Below are 27,865 nucleotides of genomic sequence, written 5' to 3' on the forward strand. Positions count from 1 at the left end.
CACCAACAGTGCTCAAGGGTTCGCTTTCTTAACATCCTTGCCAACACTTGTTATTTGATGTCTCTTGATGATAGCCATTCTGATAGGTGTGAGGTGATATCTCATTATAGTTTTGATTTTCATTTCTCTGATGATTTGTGATATTGAGCATCCTTTCATGTTTCTTTTTCATCTGTATGTCTTCTTTGGAAAAATGTCTACTCAGGTCTTCTGTCCATCTTTTTGGTGGGGAGTTTGATGTTGAATTATATGAGTTCTTTGTATATTTTGGATATCAACCCCTTATCAGATATATCATTTGCAAATATCTTCTCCTATTCAGTAGGCTGCCTTTTTGTTTTGTTGGTAGCTTCCTTTGTTGTGAAAAAGCCCTTTGATTTAATGTAATTTCATCTGTTTATTTTTGCTTTTGTTTCCCTTTGCCTGAGGAGACATACAAAAAGTATTGCTAAGACTGATGTCAAGGGTACACTGCCTATATTTTCTTCTAGGAGTTTTTATAGTTTCAAGTCTCAAATTTAAATCTTTAATCCATTTGGAGCTTATTTTTGTAAATGATGTGAGAAAGTAGTCTGGATTAACTCTTTTGCATATAACTATCCAGTCTTCCCAGCACCATTTATTTAGAAGGCTGTCTTTTCTCCTTTGTACCTCCAACATTTTGCCTCCTCTGGCATTATTTACAATTAGCCATATAAATATGGGTTCATTTCTTGGCTCTCTATTCTCTTCTGTTGATTTATGTGTCTGTTTTGGGTCCAGCATCATACTGTTTTGATTGCTGTAGCTTTGTAGTATAGTTTGAAACCAAGGGGTATGTTACCTCTAGCTTTCTTCTTTCTCAAGATTGTTTTGGCTATTTGTGGTATTTTGTGTTCCCATGCAAATTTTAAAATTATTTGTTCTAGTTCTATGAAAAATGCCATTGGTATTTTGATAGATCTTATATCAAATCTGTAGATTGCCTTGGGTAATATAATCATATTAATAGTATTAATTCTTCTAATCCATGAGCATAGTTATCTTCCCATCTGTTTGTGTTGTCTTCAGTTTCTTTCATCAGTGTCTTACAGTTTTCTGGTACAAGTCTTTTATCTTTTTGGTTAGATTTATTCCTAGGTATTTTATTCTTTTTGATGCAATTGTAAATGGGGTTGTTTTTTAAATTTTCTCTTTCTATTAGTTTATTGTCTATGTAAAGAAATACCAACAATGATGTTACCACATGTCAATTTAAAAAAATTTATTAATTTTTGACTGCACTGGGTCTCTGTTGCTGTGCATAGGCTTTCACTAGCTGCAGTGACTGGGGCTACTCAGTAGTTGCGGAGTGCAGGCTTCTCATTGCAGTGACTTCTCTTGTTGCAGAGCACAGGATCTAGGGTATATGGGCTTCAGTAGTTATAGCATGCAGGCTTCAGTAGTTGTAGCCTGTAGGCTTTAGAGCATGGGATCAGCAGTTGTGGCACATGGGCTTAGTTGCCCCATAGCATGTGGAATCTTCTCAAACCAGGGATTGAACCTTTGTCCCCTGCTTTGGCAGGTGGATTCTTAACCACTGGGCCACCAGGAAAGCCCTGGATGTTAATTTTGTGTTCTGTAACTTTACTGAATTCATTTATGAGTTTGAATAGTTTCTTTGGTGTCAGCTTTTTAGTATTTTCTATATAGTATCATCTCACCTGCAAACATTGACAGTTTTACTTCTTTCCAATTTAGATCCATTTTCTTTTTCTTGTCTGACTACTGTGGCTAGGACTTCCAATACTATGTCTAATAAAAGTGGTTTAGTGAGCATCTTTTTCTTGTTCCTTATCTTAGCTTTTCACCATTGAGTTGACAGTAAGTTTGTCTTTATGGCCATTATTATATTGAGGTATATTCCCTCTATATTTTCCCTGGTGGCTCAGAGGTTAAAGCATCTGCCTGCAATGCAAGAGACCCGGGTTTGATCCCTGGGTCGGGAAGATCCCCTGGAGAAGGAAATGGCAACCCACTCCAGTATTCTTGCCTGGAGAATTCCACGGACAGAGGAGCCTGGTAGGCTACAGTCCACAGGGTCTCAGAGTCGGACACGACTGAGCGACTTCACTTTCATTTTCACTTTTCCCTCTATGCCCACTTTCTTGGGAGTTTTATCATAAATGAATGTTGAATTTTATCAAAAGTTTTTTCTGCATCTTGAGATGATCACATGATTTTTATCCTTCAATGTTCATGTAATATGTGACATTGATTGATTTGCAAATATTGAACTGACCTCCTAGATGAAATATACTCTTGAATTCCTCTGAGGATTTAAATTATTTTTGTTTTAAAGTCTCCAATTTGTTTTGCTATTATTTATTTTTTCTAAATCCCAAGTTAATGAATACAAGGAACACCCAGAGATCCTGGATTAATCATGAAGGTGATTAATTTTAGAGCTATGAGTCAGAGCAGATGTACAAAATTTAAATATATTCAGAATATATTTTTCTGTCATGATGATACTTCTTTACTCCTTTATAAGAATGAAATATCTAATTTTTAAAAACAATACAGATTTTCCATGTGGTTTTTGAATTTTAAGATTATTTTCTCTTCAAAGTATAAATTGACCTGTGTGTTTATCTGGCAGTATTTATATATAATCTAGGATAAGCAGTATGTCCTTCAGATTGTGTAGCTTTATATGTGCACAGTAAAGAAGCAACTGATATAGTAGGAGATAAGGAGATTCCTGCAAATACATTTCTACCATAGCATTTCTCAGTGAAAAATGAACAAATAGTATAACAATTAAGGCCCACATACTTGGTAAAGAAACATGGCTTATTCTTTCATGCTAAACTTCAGTGTCAGAGTTTTCTGTGTTTTCCGTTAGTCCAAGGAAACCCTGGATACTCTACACAAATTTCCAATAAACATTTTGCCTCTCTCCATACAGGTGTGTGTGTGTGTGTGCGTGTGTGTGTGTGTTTGTGTAGAGACAGAGCAAGTTGGAAACGTTGTGTCCCTTTACCTTTAAAAATTTCAGTGTGAATTTCCTTAGAACAAAGAACTTTCTTTTATATATTATCAAAATCAGGAAATTTATCAGCAGTACAATACTATTATCTAATCCACAGTCCTTATTGAAATGTAATTAATTGTTAATTGTTCTAATAATTGTCTTTATAGTAATTTCTTTTTCCAGATCCAATTCAGATCATGTGTCAGGTCTCTTTAACATCCTTTCATCTGGATAAGTTCCTTAGTCTTTTATTTTCCATTTTTTGGGTCTTTGTTTGTGTTGGTATTTGTGTGTATGCTCTTACATATTTATATATATATGGTTTAAAAAACCTATTGCCATTCACAAGTTGTGTGTATATGTATACATGTGTTGATGTTTGTGAAATCCTAATATCAGTTTACTAGGACACTATGTTGGAGATGGAGTTTGTAGGAGCTTCATTTTTCTTTTAGGTTTGTTTTTTGAACATATCGGACATATAATATTATGTAAATTTAAGGTGTTCAACAGTTAATTTGATACATTTATATATTATAGCAGTATTTAGCACTACAATCACACTTATAGTTATTCTTTCTTTTTAGTGGTTGGAATAAATAAGTTCTAGTCTCTCAGCAAGATGGTTGATGATAGTACAAGATTGTTGTCTGTATTCACTATACTGTGTGTTAGAGCTCTAGAGCTCAATTATTACTTGCTGCAAGTTTGTACCCTTAAATTGCATCTATCTTACCTGCCCCACCTCTTATGCCCTGGTAACCACCATTTTACTCTGTTTTTGCAAGTTTGGCTTTTTAGATTAAACATAAATGATACTGTACTGTACTTGTCTTCCTCTGTCTGATTTATTTCACTTCAGTTCAGTCAGTTCAGTCACTCAGTCGTGTCCGACTCTTTGCGACCCCATGAATCACAGCATGCCAGGCCTCCTGTCCATCACCAACTCCCGGAGTTTACTCAAACTCATGCCCATCGAGTTGGTGATGCCATCCAGCCATCTCATCCTCTGTCGCCCCCTTCTCCTCCTGCCCCCAATCCCTCCCAGCATCAGGGTCTTTTCCAACGAGTCAACTCTTCGCATGAGGTGGCCTAAATATGGCAGGATGTTCTCCTTTTTCATGGCTGAATAACATTCTATTATAATATATACATATATGTGTATATATATCTGTTATATATACATCTGTTGTATGTACATCTGTTGACAAGCATTAAGCTTATTTCCATATCTTGGCTATTGTGAATAGTGCTACAGAATAGTGCTAAATGTATAAACATAGTAGTGCATATATCTCTTTGAAATCCTGTTTTCATTTCTTTTGCGTATTATAAGCAGAAGAGGAATTGTTGGGTCATAGGGTAGATCTACTTTTAATTTTTTGAGGAACCTCCAACTTGTTTTCCATAGTGGTTGGACCAATTATATTCTATTTTGGGTTCCTTATCTGACTTACAGTACAATAGCTGTGGCTACACTAGTATGTAATTTAGACAGAAAGAAGAACAGCTGGATTCAGATACTTTATCTTCCTGCAAAGTTAAGTTCAGGAATCTGGTAAAAGCACTGTATTTGTATTTAAGCACTGTATTTGTAACATGTGTGTGTATGTGTGTGTGCTCAGTTGCTCAGTTGTGTCCAACTCTTTGTGACCCCATGAACTGTTACATAGTAGTATGCAAAAGTAAAATATTCCAAGAATAAGTAGGAAAATGATAGCAGGTATACTGTCATTGAAAATATAGTTTGACCTAAGATTCTCTTCTCTTTTTAATTCTGTAACTCACACTTTATAGGATTGCCCTGGGTTGGGTAACTGATCAATGACCCTATAACATTCTTTTACATTCAGGTTTTAAAAACTAATTTGGCTATAAGTAAAACTGGACAGTACGCTGGGCTATTGGACTATGCCAGGAAGATCTGGAAGCTCGAAAGGATTACAGGCTTTTACAAAGGCTACATTCCTAGTCTTCTGACTGTTATACCGTATGCTGGTATAGATATCATTCTCTATGAGGTGAGTTTGTTTCTATGATGGCCTTACATCAGATTTATTAGGTCTGAAAATATAATACAATTGAAAAAATTTTAAATCAAAAATACATTTAAAACTGAGTGAATAGAAAGCATATTTTTCTTTTTACAGTTTGTTTTTCTGGCTTCTCTTTCTCAGGATTGTTTCTATAAGTATTGTTTTCTATAAGTATTGACCTTGACCATTCCTTTCCTCTCCCTGCACACAACCCACTCCACCTTAGTGACTCCATCTGTTGCTGGGTTTCTATATAGCTGGTATATCAGTAACTTGCAGCTGTTTTTTAAACCTCTCTCCTGATCTTCAGACCACCAAGGAGATTGAATGGTACTGTTTTGCTCCCCATTTTTTCCTAGTGTCAGAAGTTTGATTTGGCTCATATTACTTCTGTTCTGGGGTTCCTTGTGAATAATTTCTGGTTATAGTAATCATCTATTCCAAATCAATTATAGCCACTTGATTCAGAAAAAGGAAGAGAAGAATGTAAGTTCTTTTTTGGGGAGGGAAGTAGGAGTGCAAAATAACAATGACCTTTTTTTTCTCTGTTAGTACTGTCCAGTTTCACTTTGGTCATTCTCTGTAGCTGATCCTAACAGACCATCAAACATGACATTCCCTGTACAACTCCCTTCTTTTTTAGTAATCCTGAGTACCTTCCACGCCACCAAACTTCTTAATTCTTATCGGTTAGGATAACAGTTAGGACCGCAGACTCAGACTGCTTGAGTACAAATTATGGCTTCACCATTTGCTTAACCTCTCTGTGCCTGAATCCTCTCACCTTAAAAATGAGGATATATTCATTCAATAAATAATTATTGAGTTGCATGTACCACGCTTTGTTCTAGAAGAAACCGAAAGTCCTATCTGTAGGGAGCTCAACACTCTTTCACTGAGAGACAGACAATAACCCTTTGAAGCATGGCATATGGTAGTAATAGGGTTGTGGGGGAAAATGAAGCAGGAAAGGAGAGTAGATAGTTTAGTGACCGGAAGGCCTTCCTGAAAAGATACCTTCTGAGTAAAGACCAGAGGATGTGAGGGGGTTGAGCCACACATACATGTACAAGGAGGACATTTAGGGTGGACGCATACCTGTGCAGCTGGAGCAGAGTGAGCCTGAAGAGAAAAGTAGGAGATGAGGTCAGAGATCTGCTGGGTCGGGGCAGATTTCTCAAGGCCTTGCAGATTGTAGAAGGGACTTTGATTTTTGCTCTAGGTGAAATGGGTAACTGTTGGAGGGCTCTGGGCATAGGAATGCCACAGCTGACAAGATTTTTTATCCTAAAAACTTTATTGAGATATAATTCATATACCATTTTAAAGTGTACAGTTCAGTATACTCACAGGTTGTACAATCATCCCTACTATTTAATTCAATAACATTTTTATCACTCCTAAAAGAAACCCTGTACTCATTAGCAATCACTCCCCACTTCTAACTCCTCCACTCCCTGGAAACAACTAATCTATTTTCTGTGTCTATAGATTTGTCCAGTCAGGACACTTCATATAAATGCAATTATACAGCATGTAATCTTTTATAACTGGCTTCTTTTCACTCAGAAATATGGTTTCAAGTTTCATCCATCTTATAGCATTTATCAGCATTTCATTCTTTTTTTCTGAATATTATTCCATTATATGGATATACTATCTCTTATTTGCCTCATTCATCAGTTAATGGACAATTGAGCTATTTCCACTTCTTTACTATTATGAGTAACGCTGCTGTGAAATTGAGTACAAGTTTTTGTGTGGACATATGTTTTCATTCTCTTGGATATGTATCTAGGAGTAGAATTGCTGGGTCATTAGATAACTCTGTGTTTAACCTCTTGAAGAACTGCCAAACTGTTTTCCAAAGTGGCTACACCATTTAATTTCCACCAGCAGTGAATGAGGGTTCTGAGTTCTCCACATCCTTGCCGACACTTGTTATTATCTGTCTTCTTGATTTTGTTATCTTTGTGAATAGAAAGTGGTATTGTTGTCTATTATTAATTTATTTTTTTTTCTTGTTTAGTTGTGGTTCTTTGCATATAATAGATATAAGTACCTTAGATATTTGATCTGCAATTATTTTCTTCCATTCCATGTATTGTCTTTTACACAAAAGTTTTAAATTTTGATGAAGTCAAATTTATTTATTATTTCTTTTGGTACTATTATAAGAAACCACTGCCTAATCCAAGAACACAGAAGATTTATATCTTCCAAGGGTTTTACGTTTTTAGCTCTTACTTTAGGTCTACTATACATTTTGAATTAATTGTTGAATATGGTGTTAGGCAGGGGTTTAACTCCATTCTTCTGCATGTGGATATCCAGTTGTATCAATACCATTTGTTGAAAAGACTGTTTTCTCCACTGAAAGGTCTTGGCAATATTATTGAAGTTAACCATACATGTTAAAGGTTTATTTCTGAACCCTCAAATTCTATTTCATTGATCAATATGTCTGTCCTTATACCAGAACCACAGCTGTCTTAATTGGTGTGGTTCTGTAGTAAGTTTGAAATTAGAAAATGTGACTTCTCGAGCTTTTTCTTTTTTCTCTCAGAATTGTTTGGGCTATCGTGAGTCCCTCACATTTCCATATGAATTTTAGGATTGACTGAGTGACTAAGTACACACACTGTGTTAGAAGAAGTCCATCTAGGATAGTGGACAAAGCTTGAAAACTGGTCTTTGATATGTTGGGAGACTAAATGATCAAGGGAAATATACACAGAAGACCCAAATAGACATTTCTCTAAAGAAGACATACAGATGGCCAATAGGCACATGAAACAATGCTCAATATCACTAACTATTAGAGAAAGGTAAGTCAAACTACAATGAGGTATCACCTTACACCAGTCAGAATGGCCATCATTAAAAAATCTACAAATAATAAATCCTAGAAAGGATGTAGAGAAAAGGGAATTCCCCTACACTGTTGGTGGGAATTAAATTGGTGTAGCCACTTTCTGGAGAACAATATGGAGGTTCCTTAGAAAACTACAAATAGAATGATCCTGCATGTCTACTCCTGGGCATATATCTGGAGAAAATTATAATTCAAAAATATACATGCACACCTGTGTTCATGGCTTCCCTCGTAGCTCAGTCGGTAAAGCATCTGCCTGCAATGCAGGAAACCCAGGTTTGATTCCTGGGTGGGGAAGATCCTCTGGAGAAGGAAATGGCAGCCCACTCCAGTATTCTTGCCTGGAGAGTCCCATGGACAGAGGTGCCTAGCAGGCTACAATCCATGAGGTCACAAGAGTCAGACACAACTTAGCGACTAAACCACCAACACCTATGTCCATAGCAGCACTATTTACAATAGCCAAAACGTGGAACCAGTCTGAACAACTATCAACAGGTGAATGGGTAAAGAAGATGTAGTACATATATACAGTGGAATACTACTCAACCATAAAAAGGATGGTTTGCAGTCATTTGCAGCAACGTGGATGCAACTAGAGAAAATCAGACTAAGTGAAGTAAGCTAGAAAGAGAAAGACAAATACCATATGACATCACTTTTATGTGGAATCTAAGATATGGCACAAATGAACGTATCTGTGAAACAGAAACAGTCACAGATATAGAGAATAGACTTGTGATTGCTGACGGGGAGGGATGGTAGGTGAGGGTGGGACTGGGAGTTTGGGGTTAGTAGATGCAAACTATTATATATAGGATGTATAAACAACAAGGTACTACTGTACAGTACAGGAAACTATATTAAATATCCTGGGATAAATTATAATGGAAAAGAATATAAAAAGAATGTGTATATGTGTATAACTAAGTCACTTTGCTGTACAGCAGAAATTAACACAACATCATAAATTAATGTCATTCAGTCGCTCAGTCGTGTCTGATCCTTTGAGACCCCATGGACTGCAGCATGCCAGGTTTCCCTGTCCTTCACCATCTCCTGGAGCTTGTTCAAACTCATGTCCATTGAGTTGGTGATGCTATCTGACCATCTCATCCTCTGTCCCCTTCTCCTCCTGCCTTCAGTGAGTTGGCTCTTTGAATCAGGTGGCCAAAGTATTGGAGCTTCAGCTTCACCATCAGTCCTTCCAATGAGTATTCAGGACTGATTTCCTTTAGGATTGGCTGCTTTGATCTCCTTGCTGTCCAAGGGACTCTCAAGAGTCTTCAACACCACAGTTCAAAAGCATCAGTTCTTTGGTGCTCAGCCTTCTTTATGGTCCAACTCTCACATCCATACATGACTCCTGGAAAAACCATAACTTTTACTATACAGACCTTTGTTGGCAAAGTAATGTCTCTGCTTTTTAATATGCTGTCTAAGTTTGTCATAGCTTTTTTTCCCAAGGAACAAGTGTCTTTTAATTTCATGGCTGCAGTCACCATCTGCAGTGATTTTGGAGTCCAAGAAAATGGAGTCTGTCACTGTTTCCATTGTTTCCCCTTCTATTTGCCATGAAGTGATGGGACTGGATGCCATGATCTTCGTTTTTTGATTGTTGAGTTTTAAGCCAGCTTTTTTCACTCTCCTCTTTCACCTTTATCAAGAGACTCTTTAGTTCTTCTTTGCTTTCTGCCATAAGGGTGGTGTCATCTGCATATCAGAAGTTACTGATATTTCTCCCAGCCATCTTGATTCCAGCTTGTGCTTCATCCAGCCCAGCATTTCACATGATGTATTCTGCATAGAAGTCCAATAAGCAGGGTGACAATATACAACCTTGATATATTCCTTTCCCAATTTGGAACCAGTATGTTGTTCCATGTCCGGTTCTAACTGTTGCTTCTTGACTTGCATACAGGTTTCTCAGGAGGCAGGGACTTTCCTGATGGCCCAGGCAGTAAAGTGTCTGCCTGCAATGCGGGAGACCTGGGTTCAATCCCTGGGTTGGGAAGATCCCCTGGAGAAGGAAATAGCAACCTACTCCAGTACTCTTGCCTGGAAAATCCCATGGACAGAGGAGCCTGGTAGGCTACAGACCAAGGGGTCACAAAGAGTCAGACACGACTGAGCGACTTGACTTCTCAGGAGGCAGGTAAGGTGGTCTGGTATTCCCATCTCTTTAAGATTTTTCCACAATTTGTTGTGATCCATACAGTCAAAGGCTTTAGTGTTGTCAATGAAGCAGAAGTGGAAGTTTTTCTGGAATTCTCTTGCTTTTTCTATGATCTGGTGGATGTTGACAATATGATCTATGGTTCCGCTGCCTTTTCTAAATCCAACCTGAACATCTGGAAGTTCACGGTTCATATACTGTTGAAGCCTAGCTTGGAGGATTTTGAGCATTACTTTGCTAGCATGTGAAATGAGTACTAGCAGGTGAAATTAACTATACTTTGGTAAAAAATAAATTAAAAAATCCTAGTAAATCTGATAATTAATCAAGTTGGGGAATCATTAAATGAGGAAAGGCCTTAAAAGTAGTGCACTAGTTTTTTAGGGTTGTCATAACAAAATATCACAGACTAGGTGGTTTATGTAAGAGAAGTTATTTTCTCACCGTTTTGGAGACCAGAATCCCAAGATCAAGGTTTCCCTGAGAACTCTCTCCTTGGCTTGCAGATGGCCAGCTCCCTCTGCCCTCACATATTTTCCTTTGTGTGCAAGCGCGTATGTATCCAAACTTCTACTTAAAAGAACACCAGACATATTGGAATAGGGTCCACTCTGAATAGGGGTTTCCCAGGTGGCACAGTGGTAAAGAATTTGCCTGCCAATGGAGAAGACAAAATAGACCTGGGTTTGATCCCTGGGTTGGGAAGATCCCCTGGAGGAGGAAATGACAATCCAGGTATTCTTGCCTGGAAAATTCCATGGAGAGGGGATCCTGGCAGACACAACCAAGCGTGTGTGAACACAAATACTCCGCTCTGAATACCTAATGAAATTAACTTAATTATCTCTTTAGAGACTTTATCCATGAACAGTGACATTCTGAAGTCCTGAGGGTTAGGGCTTCAACATAAGAATTTTGGTGGTGGGGGGATACAATTCAGCGCATTAGGAGTAAACAATGGCATTGTCTAGTATCTTTAGATTAAAATAATTATTTTGATATTTCAAAACCTTTCTAAGGGTCCTTGAAGCATGAACTATTTTCATAATATGAAGATGTTATTTGCCTTTGTCACTTTCATTCTGTTGCGATGAAAGAGGTTTTTTTGTCCCCCCCCCCCCCAAATTAGTGATAACATCATTCCTCTGCTGGTTAATAAGAACATATTCTTCAGTTTAAAATTTTTCTGTTTTAATGTCTCATATGATAGATAATATTGATAGATGTAACATACATAAACAAAAACTTTTTGGTGTCCTCAAGGATATTTAAGAGTGTAAAGGAGTGCTGAAACAAAAATACTGCTGTAAGAAGAAATGCAATTTGATATAATAAGCTTCTGTAAAGATTAGGCAACCAGGGATCTAAAGTCCAGATTCAGTTTCCATCAATAAGGTCCTCTGATCTCATGGTGTTTTTATGCATAGAGAATACCTCTGGATAATTTTGATTGCTAGGATGGTGCTTAGGAAAAGAGATAATATTTAGATAATTTGAGTCCTTGAAATGTTGAAAAGAAAAGAAAGTGAAAGTCGCCCTTTCGGGTCTGACTTTTTGTAACCCCGTGGACTACGCAATCTGTGGAATTCTCCAGGCCAGAATACTGGAGTCGGTAACTGTTCCCTTCTCCAGGGGATCTTCCCAACCCAGGAAGTGAAACCAGGTCTTCCACATTGCAGGCAGATTTTTTACCATCTGAGCCAGCAGGAAAGTGAAATATTGAGGGCTTTATTAATTTGCATTAAATTATGTGAAAAGTTAGCAGTTCAAAAACATGTATCCTATGGCTCTTGCTATTCTGTACTGGATTACTGCATTCTGCATTTTATATACTTTGCTAATGTAACACAGAAGATAGCAAGGAGTATGACTATGGTGAGAAAACATATTAGCATTTTATTATCTTGATTCTTCTTTAACAGCTGCTAAAGTGTATTGTTGCTTTGTTCTCTGTCAGCTTTTGAAGACTCACTGGCTAAACACTCATGCAGAAGACCCTGGATTGGTGATTTTGATGGGATGTTGTGCCTTATCTAACTTTTGTGGTCAGTTTGTCAGCTACCCCCTGAATCTAGTGAGAACTTGCAAGCAGGTTCAAGGTGAGTTTTTGTGAGAGGGATGATAGTTACAAAGCCCCACATGATTTAGGATTTTACTTTCTGCTCTGAAGAATATCTTAGAATTCTCCTCATTACCATCATTCATGTTGGTTCTTTCAAAAAGACTAAATTAGGAAGTCCTCCTCATATGAGTTTTAATGGTGCTATTTATTTGAAATTGAGCTTTTAAAATCAAATCTAAACTTTATAGCCACGTGAAGATGGGATATTCTGCCTTGGGTGGTAGAATTAATGTCTCCATGCCCAGAGGTATCCAGTCTATTCTTGAACTAGAGTTTACAAGATTGTGATAATGAAGGATTCAAAATTTAGGTATTTATCTAAGTGACTTTTAAAGGATTTTTGCAAGGTGGTATATAGTGATTCAAATTCATTTAAAAAGAAGTTGATAGAATATCTGCCAATTATTAGAAAAAATTTATCTTGAATTCAGAAAGTCTATCTTTCAATTGACAACTGTTGACTGTAGGAATTTTTACAAATATATATATACCTGAAACTACCAACTAGATTAAGACAGTACATTTTTAGCATTACAGAAGGTTTCTTTGTGCCTTTCCCAGTTAATAAACATTCCACACCAAAGTAATTATTATTCTGATTTTATCACCATTTATTAGTTTATCTGTTCTTAAAAACTATGTACTGTCTTGGAGAGTCATTGTTACATGCAGCCTTTTTCTTTGCTCTATAATATTCCACTTTATCCATTATACTATTGATGACCATCTGGGTTGTTTCTGTTTTGGGGCTATTATGAATAAAACAGATATGAATATTCATGTACTTGTCTTTTGAAAAACATAAGCATATTTTTAATTTATAGAATAAATGCATATTCAACTGAGAGGGTCTCCAAACGGAGGAAAGAGGCTGCAAGTGCCAGACATTTTTATCTCTCTTAAGCGGCAGGAGGAAATAAACCAGTGATATTTTTTCTTCTCTATACAAATTTAAAAGGAGGTTTCTCTTAAAATGCTGTGTTGCCATGGCACCTGGTTTCACCTGAAGCTAACTACTCTCAAACCTTGAGTTAACCAATACATTTCTTTTTCTTATGGAAATGTTATCTTAAGCTATGACTCTGTCTTCAAGTTGGTTCCGCCAAATGGCCCAACCTACTTACTCAGATTGTGAGTGACTATATAACAATAATGTATCCTGCCTGAGGACAGTCTTTGGATTAAACCCTCTGGCTAAATCTGTTATCTTAAAACATAAATTATGGGAGTAGGTCTGGTCTTTACAAGGATGTATCCTGCCTGAGGACAATCTTTGGATTAAACCTTCTGGCCAACTCTGTTATCTTAAAATGTAAATTATGGGAGTAGGTCTGGTGAGGTCTTTACAACCTCCAGACATTCTTTGGATTCATTGGAGAGTATATAACTCCATTGCTAATACTAGCAAAGGGGTACTCTTTTGCCCCCTTCTGATGCCTATGTCAGAAGCTTTCTCTCTCTCCTTTATACTTTAATAAAACTTTATTATACAAAAGCTCTGAGCAATCCAGCCTCGTCTCTGGCCCCAGATTGAATTCATCTCCGGCCCCGGACTGAATTCGTCTCCTCTGGAGGCCAAGAATCCCGCGTCTTATCGTTCAGCAACAACCTTTCACAACTTTAGTGGATATTGTTAAATTTGTTTTCCAAAATGCTTATTTCAGTTTGCATTATAAAAGCATTCTATAAGTCCCAGTCACTCATCTTTGTTAGCACTTCTCATTGTCAGTCTTACATTTAGATATTCTGCTGATGTACAATAAAATCTCTTTGTGACTTTAATTTGCATTTCTCAGTGTCTAGTGATTTTGTGTATTTTTTATGTGCTCATTTACCATTTGTATGGTGGTGGTTTAGTTACTCAGTCATGTCCAACTCTTTGTGACCCCATGCACTGTAGCCTGCCAGGCTTCTCTGTCCATGGAATTCTCCAGGCAAGAATACTGGAGTGGGTTCCACTTCCTTCTCCAGGGGATCTTCCCGACCCAGGGATTGAACCCAGGTCTCCTGCATTGCAGGCAGATTCTTTACCAACTGAGCCACCAGGAAAGCCCTTATCATTTGTATATCCTCTTCTATAAAGTATTTTTGTCCATCAAAAATAATTGGATTGCTTCCCCTCGCCCCCGGATTTGTAGAAGTCCTTTATATATTCTGGATACAAGTCGGTTGTCAAATTTGTATACTGCAAACATTTTCTTCAAGTCTGTGGCTTGCATTTTCAGTCTTTTAAGGGTATCTTTTGATAAACAGATATTCCTCACTTTCTTGAAGTACAAATTACTAATCTTTTCTTTTGGTATTTTGTTTAAAAAACTGCCTAACACAAGATCACAAAATTTTTCTCTTTTCTACTAGAAAATTTATCATGTTACCTTTTCCTATTTAGGTCTGCAACTCAGGATATTTTGTATGTATTTATAGTGATGAGAGTAAAAACTTATTTTTTTTCTCATCTAGATCAATTTATTGAAAGGATCGTTCTTTCTTTATTGCATTGTGGTAAATCAGGTTACTCTCGTTGTATGGTCCTGTTTCTGAATTCTCTACTCTGTTCTATTTAACTACTTATATTAATAAGTATATTGTTTTAATTATTGTAGCTTTATAAGAAATCTTCATATGTATTATAAGCCCTTTAATGTTGCTGCTTTTCAAGATTATCTTAGAAATTTTTGGCACTTTGCATTTTTACATAAACTGTAAAACCATCCTGTTAATTCTCACATCAAAAAACCCTGCTAAGATTTTGATTGAGATTTTTTGATTAATAATGATAATGTAAATTATTTTTTAGGTTAATTTAGGAATAATTTACATCTTAGAAGCCCATGAACATGGTATACCCCTTCACTTATTTATTTAGGTCATATTTAATTTCTCAGAGTAATATTTTATGTGTTTCAATATATAGGTGATGTGTATCTTTTCTTAGGTATATTACTAGACATTTAATTTTTTGTGTGTGATAACAAATGGAATTTTTTACAATATTTGTTTCTAAGTATTAGCTTTTGCCAGATTTTAGAAATACAGTTGGTTCTGGAACAATAATCTTGTATCCATCAACCTTGCTAAATATATGTATTAATTGTAATAGTTTATCTGTCAATTTTTCTTTCCATTTTGGGTTTTATATGGACACAGATATGCCTTCTGTGAATACAATAGTTTGGTGTCTTCCTTTCCAGTTTCTATACTTCTCACCTTTTTTCCTTGCCTCATGGCACTGGTTGAGACCTCCAGTGTAATGCTACAATGGTAGTGGTAGGAGTAAGCATCTTTATCTCATTCCTACTCAGAGGAAGATTGTTCAACATTTTACCATTGAGTTTGTTGTTTGCTGTGGGTTTTTTTTAATATACCCTTGGGGAGATTAAGAAAGTTCCCTTCTGTTCTTAGTTTGCTGAAATTTAAATTATGAATTGGCATTGAATTTTATCAATTGCTTTTTCTGCATTTATCACAATAACACTGATTTCTCTCCTTTCTTCTGTAAATTACACAGTGATTTTTAAATGTTACCCTTGAAATCAAGGGGAAAAATTCACTTGTTCATGCTGCATTGCCATTTTGTATAGGGTTTATTTGACTGATAATATTTTGATTAATATTTTTAACATTTTTATATCTATATTCATGAGAAGTTTTGGTTGCAATTTTCTTTTTTATTCAGCAAATGAAATTTTAATGATTTTTATAATCATATAAAATATGAAGAGCTTATAAATACATGTAATAAATTTTGGGCAGAATCACTACAGAGAAAATTATAAAACTTTAGTGAGAGACATTTTGTAACACTCCCAAATCAGATATGTATACCATGTTCATGGATTGGAAGACTCAATATGGTAAACATGCCAATTCTCTTCAAATGTATTTATTTATTTTATTTTAACCTTCCCTTTTTGATTTTTTATTTTTAAAAAATTTATTTATTTTAATTGGAGGCTAATTACTTTACAATATTGTAGTGGTTTGTGCCATACATTGACATGAATCAGCCATGGGTGCACATGTGTTCTCATCCTGAACCCTCCCCATCCCCCTCCCCATCCATCCCTCTGGGTCATCCCAGTGCACCATCCCTGAGCACCCTGTCTTATGCATCAAATCTGGACTGGGAATCTGTTTCATGGATGATAATATACATGTTTCAATGTTGTTCTCTCAAATCATCCCACCCTTGCCTTCTCCCACAGAGTCCAAAAGACTGTTCTATACATCTGTGTCTCTTTTGCTGTGCATATAGGGTTATGTTACCATCTTTCTAAATTCCATATATGTGCGTTAGTATACTGTATTGGTGTTTTTCTCTCTGACTTACTTCACTCTGTATAATAGGCTCCAGTTTCATCCACCTCATTAGAACTGATTCAAATGTATTCTTTTTAGTGGCTGAGTAATATTCCATTGTGTATATGTACCATAGCTTTCTTATCCATTTATCTGCCGATGGACATCTAGGTTGTTTCCATGTCCTGGCTATTATAAACAGTGCTGTGATGAACATTGGGGTACATGTGTCTCTTTCGATTCTGGTTTCCTCAGTGTGTATGCCCAGCAGTGGGATTGCTGGGTCATATGGCAGTTCTATTTCTGGTTTTTTAAGGAATTTCCACACTGTTCTCCATAGTGGCTGTACTAGTTTGCATTCCTATCAACAGTGTAAGAGGGTTCCCTTTTCTCCACACCCTCTCCAACATATATTGTTTGTAGACTTTTGGATAGCAGCCATTCTGACCAGTGTGAAATGGTACCTCATTGTAGTTTTGAATTGCACTTCTCTGATAATGAGTGATGTTGAGCATCTTTTCATGTGTTTGTTAGCCATGTATATGTCTTCTTTGGAGAAATGTCTGTTTAGTTCTTTGGCCAATTTTTTGGTTGGGTCGTTTCTTTTTTCTGGAATTGAGCTGCAGGAGTTGCTTGTATATTTTTGAGATTAATTCTTTGTCAGTTGCTTCATTTGCTATTATTTTCTCCCATTCTGAAGGCTGTCTTTTCACCTTGCTTATAGTTTCCTTCATTGTGCAAAAACTTTTAATTTTAATTAGGTCCCATTTGTTTATTTTTGCTTTTATTTCCATTACTCTGGGAGGTGGGTCATAGATGATCCTGCTGTGATTTATGTCGGAGAGTGTTTTGCCTATGTTTTCCTCTAGGAGTTTTAGTTTCTGGTTTTAGGTTTAGATCTTTAATCCATTTTGAATTTATTTTTGTGTATGGTGTTAGAAAGTGTTTTAGTTTCATTCTTTTACAAGTGGTTGACCAGTTTTCCCAGCACCACGTGTTAAAGAGAATGTCTTTTCTCCACTGTATATTCTTGCCTCCTTCGTCAAAGATAAGGTGTTCATAGGTGCGTGGATTTATCTCTGAGCTTTCTATTTTGTTCCATTGATCTATATTTCTGTCTTTGTGCCAGTACCATACTGTCTTGTTGACTGTAGCTTTGTAGTATAGCCTGAAGTCAGGCAGGTTGATTCCTCCAGTTCCATTCTTCTTTATCAAGATTGCTTTGGCTATTTGAAGTTTTTTTGTATTTCCATACAAATTGTGAAACTATTTGTTCTAGTTCTGTGAAAAATACCATTGGTAGCTTGATATAGGGATTGCATTGAATCTATAGACTGCTTTGGATAGTATATTCATTTTCACTCTATTGATTCTTCCAGTCCCTGAACATGGTATATTTCTCCATCTGTTTGTGTCCTCTTTGATTTCTTTCATCAGTGTTTTATAGTTTTCTATATATAGGTCTTTGTTTCTTTAGGTTGATTTATTCCTAAGGATTTCTTTTTGTTGTAATGGTGAATGGGATTATTTCCTTAATTTCTCTTTCTGTTTTCTCATTGTTAGTGTATAGGAATACAAAGGATTTCTGTGTGTTAATTTTATAACCTGCAACTTTACTATATTCATTGATTAGCTCTAGTAATTTTCTGGTGGAGTCTTTAGGGTTTTCTATGTAGAGGATCATGTCATCTGCAAACAGTGAGAGTTTTACTTCTTCTTTTCCAATCTGGATTCCTTTTATTTCTTTTCCTGCTCTGATTGCTGTGGCCAAAACTTCCAAAACTATGCTGAATAGTAGTGGTGAGAGTGGGCACCCTTGTCTTGTTCCTGATTTTAGGGGAAATGCTTTCAATTTTTCACCATTGAGGGTAATGTTTGCTGTGGGTTTATCATATATTGCTTTTATTATGTTGAGGTATGTTCCTTCTATTCCTGCTTTCTGGAGGGTTTTTATCATAAATGGATGTTGAATTTTGTCAAAGGCTTTCTCTACATCTACTGAGATAATCATATGGTTTTATCTTTCAATTTGTTAATGTGGTGTATTACATTGATTGATTTGCAGATATTAGAGAATCCTTGCATCCCTGGGATAAAGCCCACTTGGTCATGATGTATGATCTTTTTAATATGCTGTTGGATTCTGTTTGCTAGAATTTTGTTAAGGATTTTTGCATCGATGTTCGTCAGTGATATTGGCCTGTAGTTTTCTGGAAGAGTTTGAGTAGGATAGGTGTTAGCTCTTCTCTCAATTTTTGGTGGAATTCAGCTGTTAAGCTGTCTGGTCCTGGGCTTTTGTTTACTGGAAGATTTCTGATTACAGTTTCAATTTCCATGCTTGTGATGTGTCTGTTAAGATTTTCTATTTCTTCTTGGTTCAGTCTTGGAAAGTTATACTTTTCTAAGAATTTGTCCATTTCTTCCAAGTTGTCCATTTTATTGGTGTATGGTTGCTGATAGTAGTCTCTTATGATCCTTTGTACTTCTGTGTTGTCTGTTGTGATTTCTCCATTTTCATTTCTAATTTTGTTGATTTGATTCTTCTCCCTTTGTTTCTTGATGAGTCTGGCTAATGGTTTGTCAATTTTATATACCTTCTCAAAGAACCAACTTTTAGCTTTGTTGATGTTTGCTATGGTCTCTTTAGTTTCTTTTGCATTTATTTCTGCCCTAATTTTTAAGATTTCTTTCCTTCTACTAACCCTGGGGTTCTTCATTTCTTCCTTCTCTCTTTGCTTTAGGTGTAGAGTTAGGTTATTTATTTGACTTTTTTCTTGTTTCTTGAGGTAAGCCTGTAATGCTATGAACCTTCCCCTTAGCACTGCTTTTACAGTGTCCCATAGGTTTTGGGTTATTGTGTTTTCATTTTCACTCATTCCTATACATATTTTGATTTCTTTTTTGATTTATTCTGTGATTTTTTTGTTATTCAGCAGCGTGTTGTTCAGCCTCCATGTGTTGGGATTAAATAGTTTTTCTCTTGTAATTGACATCTAGTATTATTGCACTGTGGTCAAAAAAGATGCTTGGAATGATTTCATTTTTTTTTTTTTTTTTAATTTCCCAAGGCTAGATTTATGGCCCAGGATGTGCTCTATCCTGGAGAAGTTCCATGCTCACTTGAAAAGGTGAAATTCATTGTTTTGGGGTGAAATGTCCTATAGATATCAATTAGGTCTAACTGGTCCATTGTATCATTTAAAGTTTGTGTTTGCTTGTTAATTTTCTGTTTAGTTGATCTATGAATAGGTGTGAGTGGGGTATTAAAGTCTCCCACTATTATTGTGTTATTGTTAATTTCCCCTTCATACTTGTTAGCATTTGCCTTACATATTGTGGTGCTCCTGTGTTCAGTGCATATATATTTATAATTGTTATATCTTCTTCTTGGATTGATCCTTTGATCATTATGTAGTGTCCTTCTTTGTCTCTTTTCACAGTCTTTATTTTAAGGTCTATTTTATCTGATATGAGTATTGCTACTCCTGCTTTCTTTTGGTCTCTATTTGTGTGGAATGTCTGTTTCCAGCTCTTCACTTTCAGTCTATATGTGTCCCTCGTTTTGAGATGGGTCTCTTGTAGACAACATATATAGGGGTCTTGTTTTTGTATCCATTCAGCCACTCTTTGTCTTGTGGTTGGAGCATTCAAATCATTTACATTTAAGGTAATTATTCATAAGTATAATCCCGTTGCCATTTACTTTGTTGTTTTGGGTTCATGTTTATACACCCTTTCTGTGTTTCCTGTGTAGAGAAGATCCTTTAGCATTTGTTGAAGAGCTGGTTTGGTGGTGCTGAATTCTCTCAGCTTTTGCTTGTCTGTAAAGCTTTTGAATTCTCCTTCATATTTGAATGAGATCCTTGCTGGGTACAGTAATCTAGGTTGTAGGTTTTTCTCGTTCATCACCTTAAGTATGTCCTGCCAGTCCCTTCTGGCCTGAAGAGTTTCTATTGATAGATCAGCTGTTATCCTTATGGGACTCTCCTTGTGTGTTATTTGTTGTTTTTCCCTTGCTGCTTTTAATGTTTGTTCTTTGTGTTTGATCTTTGTTAATTTGATTAATATGTGTCTTGGGGTGTTTTGCCTTGGGTTTATCCTGCTTGGGACTGTCTGGGTTTCTTGGACTTGGGTGACTATTTCCTTCCCCATTTTAGGGAAGTTTTCAACTATTATCTCCTTGAATATTTTCTCATGGCCTTTCTTTTTGTCTTCTTCTTCTGGGATTCCTTTGATTCAAATGTTGGGGCATTTAACATTGTCCCATAGGTCTCTGAGGTTGTCCTCATTTCTTTTAATTCTTTTTTCTTTTTTCCTCTCTATTTATTTCTACCATTCTATCTTCTACCTCACTTATCCTACCTCAGTTATTCTACTGTTGGTTCCCTCCAGAGTGTTTTTGATCTCATTTATCGCATTATTCATTATTGATTGACTCTTTTTTATTTCTTCTAGGTCCTTCTTAAACATTTCTTGCATCCTTTCAATCCTTGTCTCCAGGCTGTTTATCTGTAACTCCATTTTGTTTTCAAGATTTTGCATCATTTTCACTATCACTATTCTGAATTCTTTCTCAGGTAGACTCCCTACCTTCTCCTCTTTTGTTTGGTTTGGTGGGCATTTATCCTGTTCCTTTATCTGCTGAGTATTTCTATGCCTTTTCATCTTGTTTATATTGCTGTGTTTGGGGCGGCCTTTCCGTATTCTGGCAGTTTGTGGTTCCTCTTTATTGTGGAGGGTCCTCCCTGTGGGTGGGGTTGGACGGGTGGCTTGTCAAGGTTTCCTGTTAGGGAAGCTTGTGTTGGTGTCCTGGTGGGTGGAGCTGGATTTCTTCTCTCTGGAGTGCAATAAAGTGTCCAGTAGTGAGTTTTTAGATGTCTATGGGTTTGGTGTGACTTTCGCCAGCTGATATATTCAAGCTCAGGGCTATGTTTCTGCGTTGCTGGAGAATTTGCGTGGTATGTCTTGCTCTGGAACTTGTTGGCTCTTGGGTGGTGCTTGGTTTCAGTGTAGGTATGGAGGCTGTTGGATGAACTCTTATCGATTAATGTTCCCTGGAGTCAGGAGTTCTCTGGTGTTCTCAGGTTTTGGACTTAAGCCTCATGCCTCTGGTTTTCAGTCTTATTCTTACAGTAGGCTCAAGACTTCTCCATCTATACACCACTCCTTTCAAAGAGTAAAAATTCAACCCGTTTTAGAGGTTTTTATACTTTTATGAGCAAAGGATGGGGGAAATTCCAAGAGTCTCTTCAGAATTGATGAAGAAACAAAGGCGCTTGAACTTCACACTTCAGAAAACAGAGAAGTCAATTTAAACATTATTACCAGAGTGATAAATTACTATTTAAGATTTGCAATTTTAGACTTTCAGGGGTTAAAAACACAGCATAATGTCTGGAATTCCCCTTTGATTAATCTTAATAATATACCTTTATTGGGGCTTCCTTGGTGGCTCAGAGGTAAAGAATCCACCTGCCTACCAATGCAGAAGACACAAGTTCCATTCCCGACCTGGGAAGATCACACACAGCACAGAGCAACTAAGGCCGTGTGTCACAACTATTGAGCCTGCCGGGGAGCTGCAACTACTGAGCTCATGAGCCCTAAAGCCCATGCTCCATGGCAAGAGGAGCCAAACAAAACAAAACAAAACAAAAACCCCCAAAACCAGCTCTGTTAAGAAGGCATTGGAACTTATGGCTACTAAGGAAGAAAGCAGGGAGGGATAAACTGGGAGATTGGGGTTGACAGATACATACTACTATACATAAAATAGATGACTAATGAGAACCTACTGTATAGCACAGGGAACTCAACTCAAATCTCTGAAATGACCCATATGGGAATAGAATCTAAAAAAGAGTAGATATATGTATAACTGATTCATTTTGCTATATAGCAGAAACTGACACAACATTGTAAATCAACTATATTCCAATAAAAATTAATTAAAAATAAAATAAAATCATAAAAAAGAAGTCATTGGAACATCTAGTGACTCAACACTAGACTCAACACTTCCACTACAGGGCTATGAGTTCTATCCCTGCTTGGGAAGTTCTGTATGATATGCAGAGTGGCCAAAGAGAAAAAAACAAAAGTCATTAGATATTCTTTCTTTGAAGTGTTTCTGGGCAAGTCTTCTTTTTTTTTTTTAATCTAAATATTGTTTGCCTTTTTCTTACTGATTTGTAGGACTTTTTCAAACTTCTGCATAGGACTCATTTGTTAGCAATATGTATTGTGAATACCTTTTTCAGTTTGTGACTGGAATATCAACTTTCTTAATTGTGTCATTGGATGAACAGCAATTCCACATGCTGATGAAGTCTATAATTTCTCAATTTTCCTTTCATGGTTTGTAGCAAAAACAAAAATAATAAGAGACTGTATGTGACCTACAATGCCTAAAGTATTTACTAATTAGTTCTTTGTAGAAAAAAAAGATAATCCCTGAACTATACTAATAAGTTGAATATAGTTGTGATTCATAGTTTAGAAATTTGTTTAGCTGCCATCATCACTGTCAAATCTGCTTCAAGATATCCGTGAAATCGGTGAATAAACATTGGATTGCTGAATCGAGGCACCAAAACTTATCTAAACTCGAATATCCATGAAGACAACAGGAATAAACAGTCTTACTTATTCTTTCCAAATTCTGTGTAAGGTTTTTGGGGAAGCTAATTTTCATATAGAACCCTAACTTCAAAGGAGTTTAGCAACGCAGTTTTGAGCATTCCACAGTCTCCAAAGAAAAATGTAGAATGAAGGTTGGAAGAGCCAGTCCAAAGTATCTGCCATAGCCCCCAAGTAATTCTATAAACAACTGATACTATTACACCAAAATATCCCACTAATGAAATTTTCAAACTGCATGTTGTAAGGATATGGTTTCTAACAAGGAAAGTAGTAATAGCAAACTTTTAAATGCTTACCATGGGCTAGTTGCAAACACTTTATATCATTTTTTTTTACTTTGATAATGATCTTATGAGGTAGGTATAATTGTTATCCCCTTTTTGCAAATGAGAAAATGGAGTCTTGGAGTAGTTAAGTAGTTTGCCTAAGGTTGCATAAGTGGTAAGTGGTAGAGGTGGGATTCAAATTCAGGTATGACTTCTAGTGCTTTTAATCATATGGTTGAAAGAAGTTAATAAAGGGGTAGAGAGATGAAACAAACTTTGGAGAGATTCTAAGTCCCTCACCAAACATGGAATACTAGAAAAAGTTAAGTTTCTAGGACAATGGAATGAAAATCTCTCTGGAGAGTATAACTTTGTTTATAGATTTGATAAAACTTTAAACGTATGCTTAAGTCTTTTTTCTGTCCAGAACTCTGCTACTCTCAGAAATTGAGTAAGACTCCATTCCTGTCATCAGATAGAAATATAGTCAGCCATAATATGATAAATGTAATTTTTTCCTGATGAGTGGTTTGATTACATTCCTACTATCAGTTCAGTTCAGTCAGTCATGTCTGATTCTTTGCGACCCCCTGGCAGCACGCCAGGCCTCCCTGTCCATCACCAACTCCTGGAGTTTACTTAAACTCATGTCCATTGAGTCAGTGATGCCATCCAACCATCTCATCCTCTGTCACCCCCTTCTCCTCCTGCCTTCAATCTTTCCCAGCATCAGGGTCTTTTCAAATGAGTCAGCTCTTCACATCAGGTGGCCAAAGTATTGGAGTTTCAGCTTCAACATCAGTCCTTCCAATGAACACTCAGGACTGATCTCCTTTAGGATGGACTGGTTGGATCTCCTTGCAGTCCAAGGGACTCTCAAGAGTCTTCTCAAACACCACGGTTCAAAAGCACCAATTCTTCGATGCTCAGCTTTCTTTATAGTCCAACTCTTACATCCATACATGATTACTGGAAAAACCATAGCCTTGACTAGATGGACCTTTGTTGACAAAGTAATGTCTCTGCTTTTTAATATGCTGTCTAGGTTGGTCACAACTTTTCTTCCAAGGAGTAAGCATCTTTTAATTTCATGGCTGCAGTCACCATCTGCAGTGATTTTGAAGCTCAAGAAAATAAAGTCTGTTACTGTTTCCACTGTTTCCCCATCTATTTGCCATGAAGCGATGGGACCAGATGCCATGATCTTAGTTTTCTGAATGTTGGGCTTTAAGCCAACTTTTTCACTCTCCTCTTTCATGTTCATCAAGAGGCTTTTTAGCTCCTCTTCAATTTCTGCCATAAGGGTGTCATCTGCATATCTGAGGTTATTGATATTTCTCCTGACAATCTTGCTTCCAGCTTGTGCTTCTTCCAGCCCAGCGTTCTCATGATGTACTCTACTTATAAGTTAAATAAGCAGGGTGACAATGAATAGCCTTGACGTACTTCTTTTCCTATTTGGAACCAGTCTGTTGTTCCATGTTCAGTTCTAACTATTGCTTCCTGACCTGCGTACAGATTTCTCAAGAGGCAGGTCAGGTGGTCTGGTATTCCCATCTCTTTCAGAATTTTCCACAGTTTATTGTGATCCATACAGTCAAAGGCTTTGGCATAGTCAATAAAGCAGAAATAGATGTTTTTCTGGAACTCTTTTGTGGAGAAGGCAATGGCATCCCACTCCAGTACTCTTGCCTGGAAAATCCCATGGATGGAGGAGCCTGGTGGGCTGCAGTCCATGGGGTCGCTAAGAGTCGGAGACGACTGAGCGACTTCACTTTCACTTTTCACTTTCATGCATTGGAGAAGGAAATGGCAACCCACTCCAGTGTTCTTGCCTGGAGAATCCCAGGGATGGGGGAGCCTGGTGGGCTGCCATCTGTGGGGATGCAAAGAGTCAGACATGACTGAATCGACTTAGCAGCAGCAGCAGCAGCTGGAACTCTTTTGCTTTTTCGATGATCCAGCAGATGTTGGCAATTTGATCTCTGGTTCCTCTGCCTTTTCTCAAACCAGCTTGAACATTCCTACGATAGTTCCCTTTTATGTTGATAAACCCAAAATGTACAGAATACTATATGTATAGGAAAATATTGAACAATATTCAGTTAGTAATAGCTAGTTACTTAACTTTAAAATTCAACTTTGTTGATGCATAATTTACATTTAATAAATTGTGTTCATTTTAAGTATTCGTTGTGATGAATTTTTATGAAAGTATACATTTGTGTAATGACTATCACATTGATTTCTATTATTTCCACAATGTATTGAGTGTTATCTGTGTTATGTATCAGTAGTTCATTACCTTTAAATGCTGAGTAGTATTCCACAGCATGACTATACCACACTTCATTTATCCACTGATGAAGAATGTTGCTTCTAAGCTTTTGGCTAGTATTAATAAGGCTGCTCTGAATATTCATGTACCAACACCTTTTTTTTTGACACATATTTTCGTTTCTCTAGAGTTAAAATGTAGAGATGGAATTGCTGGATTATATACTATTTGTTCAATTTATGAGAAACTAGCAAACTGTCTTTTTGCTTGTTCTATTTTACATTCCTACTAGCTACCCAAAATCACTGCAGATGGTGATTGCAGCCATAAAATTAAAAGACGCTTACTCCTTGGAAGGAAATTATGACCAACCTAGAGAGCATAATAAAAAACAGAGACATTACTTTGTCAACAAAGCTCCATCTAGTCAAGGCTATGGTTTTTCCAGTAATCATGTATGGATGTGAGAGTTGGACTATAAAGAAAGCTGAGTGCCGAAGAATGGATGCTTTTGAACTGTGGTGTTTGAGAAGACTCTTGAGAGTCCCTTGGACTGCAAGGAGATCCAACCAGTCCATCCTAAAGGAGATCAGTCCTGAGTGTTCATTGGAAGGACTGATGTTGAAGCTGAAACTCCAATACTTTGGCCACCTGATGTGAAGAGCTGACTCATTTGAAAAGACCCTGATGCTGGGAAAGATTGAAGGCAGGAGGAGAAGGGGGCGACAGAGGATGAGATGGTTGGATGGCATCACCGACTCAATGGACATGGGTTTGGGTGGACTCTGGGAGTTGGTGATGGACAGGGAGGCCTGGTGTGCTGCGGTTCATGGGGTCGCAAAGAGTTGGAGATGACTGAGCGGCTGAACTGAACTGAACTGAAGCAGCTACATACTAGAGTTTCAGTTGTTCTATAAACTCAGCACTACTTGATACTGTTAGTGTTTTTAATTTTATCCATTCTAGAGTGGTATCTCATTGTGGTTTTAATTTGTATTTCTATAATGACTAAGGATTTTTGAGCATTTTAAAAATAGGTCATTCACATATCTTCTTTTTTGTTCAGACCTTTTGCTCATTAAAAAAATAAATTTTTTTTTTGGTAATATTTTAAGTGTTCTTAAGTACTGTAGATAAAAGTATTGAAATATTTTCTCCCAAACTCTGTCTTGCCTGTTTTCATAACAATATCTTTTCAAGACACAGTTTCAAGTTTTTTTTTTTTTTCTTTATGGATATCTTATTTTCTAGTACTATTTGTTGAAAAGACTATCCTTCCTCATGGAATTGTTGAAAATAAATTGATTATACATGTGTAGGTTTATTTCTGACCTCTGAAACTTATTCTTTTTCAAGATAGTTTTAGTAATTCAACATCCTTTGCATTTCCACATAAATTTTAGAATCAGCTTATCAGTTTGTATAAATAAGCCCCTTAGGAATTAGTTTAAGATCACATTAAATCTCTAAATCAAATTGTAGAGAATCAACTCTATCTATGAGCCTTTCAATCTATCAAGATGATATATCTTTCCATTTATTTAGGTATTCTTTAATTCAAAAATACTTTCACTTTTAGATGGTGCACATATTTAACTAAGTTTATTACTAAGTATTTCAGTTTTGATGCTGTTTAAATGTTATTAAATTTTACTTTCTAATTGTTATTATATATATAGAAATATAACTTTTTATATTGACTTGTTTCTGGAAACCTTGCTAAATTCACTTATCAATTCAAAGAGTTGTTTTGTACATTCCTTGTGATTATCTGTGTAAATGATCATGCCATCTGCAAATAAGCAAAGTTTGACTTGCCTGTTTTCAATATGTGATTTTCTCTTTTTCTTGCCTCACTGTACTGGAGAGAACATCCAGTACAGCATTGAATAGAATGGGTGAGAGCATTCTTACCCAGTCATTTTGTCTTAGTGGAAGAAAACACTTAGTCTTTCACCACTAAGTATGAATGTTAGCTTTAGGTTTACATAACTGGTTATTCAAGTTTACTGTTTCTTCTTTTGCCAGCTTTGAAAATATGTCTTTCAAGGAATGTTTCCATTTCATCTAAGTTGTCAAATTTATTGCCATAGAGGAGTTCATAATGTTCTCTATTATTTCAGTATGTGTAGAATTTGTAGTGATGTTTTCTTTAAAAAAAAATATTTTATTGAAG

The 27,865-nt window shown here is 36.5% G+C and overlaps 1 pseudogene; it reads left to right on the top strand.

The window, feature by feature from the left end:
* Nucleotides 1–27,619, top strand: part of LOC133074519 (mitochondrial adenyl nucleotide antiporter SLC25A24-like) — a 55,537-nt pseudogene extending 27,918 nt beyond the window's left edge.
* Nucleotides 27,620–27,865: the final 246 nt, after the last annotated feature.

This window comes from Dama dama, chromosome 20 (genome assembly GCF_033118175.1).
Source record: "Dama dama isolate Ldn47 chromosome 20, ASM3311817v1, whole genome shotgun sequence".
NCBI lineage: Eukaryota > Metazoa > Chordata > Mammalia > Artiodactyla > Cervidae > Dama > Dama dama.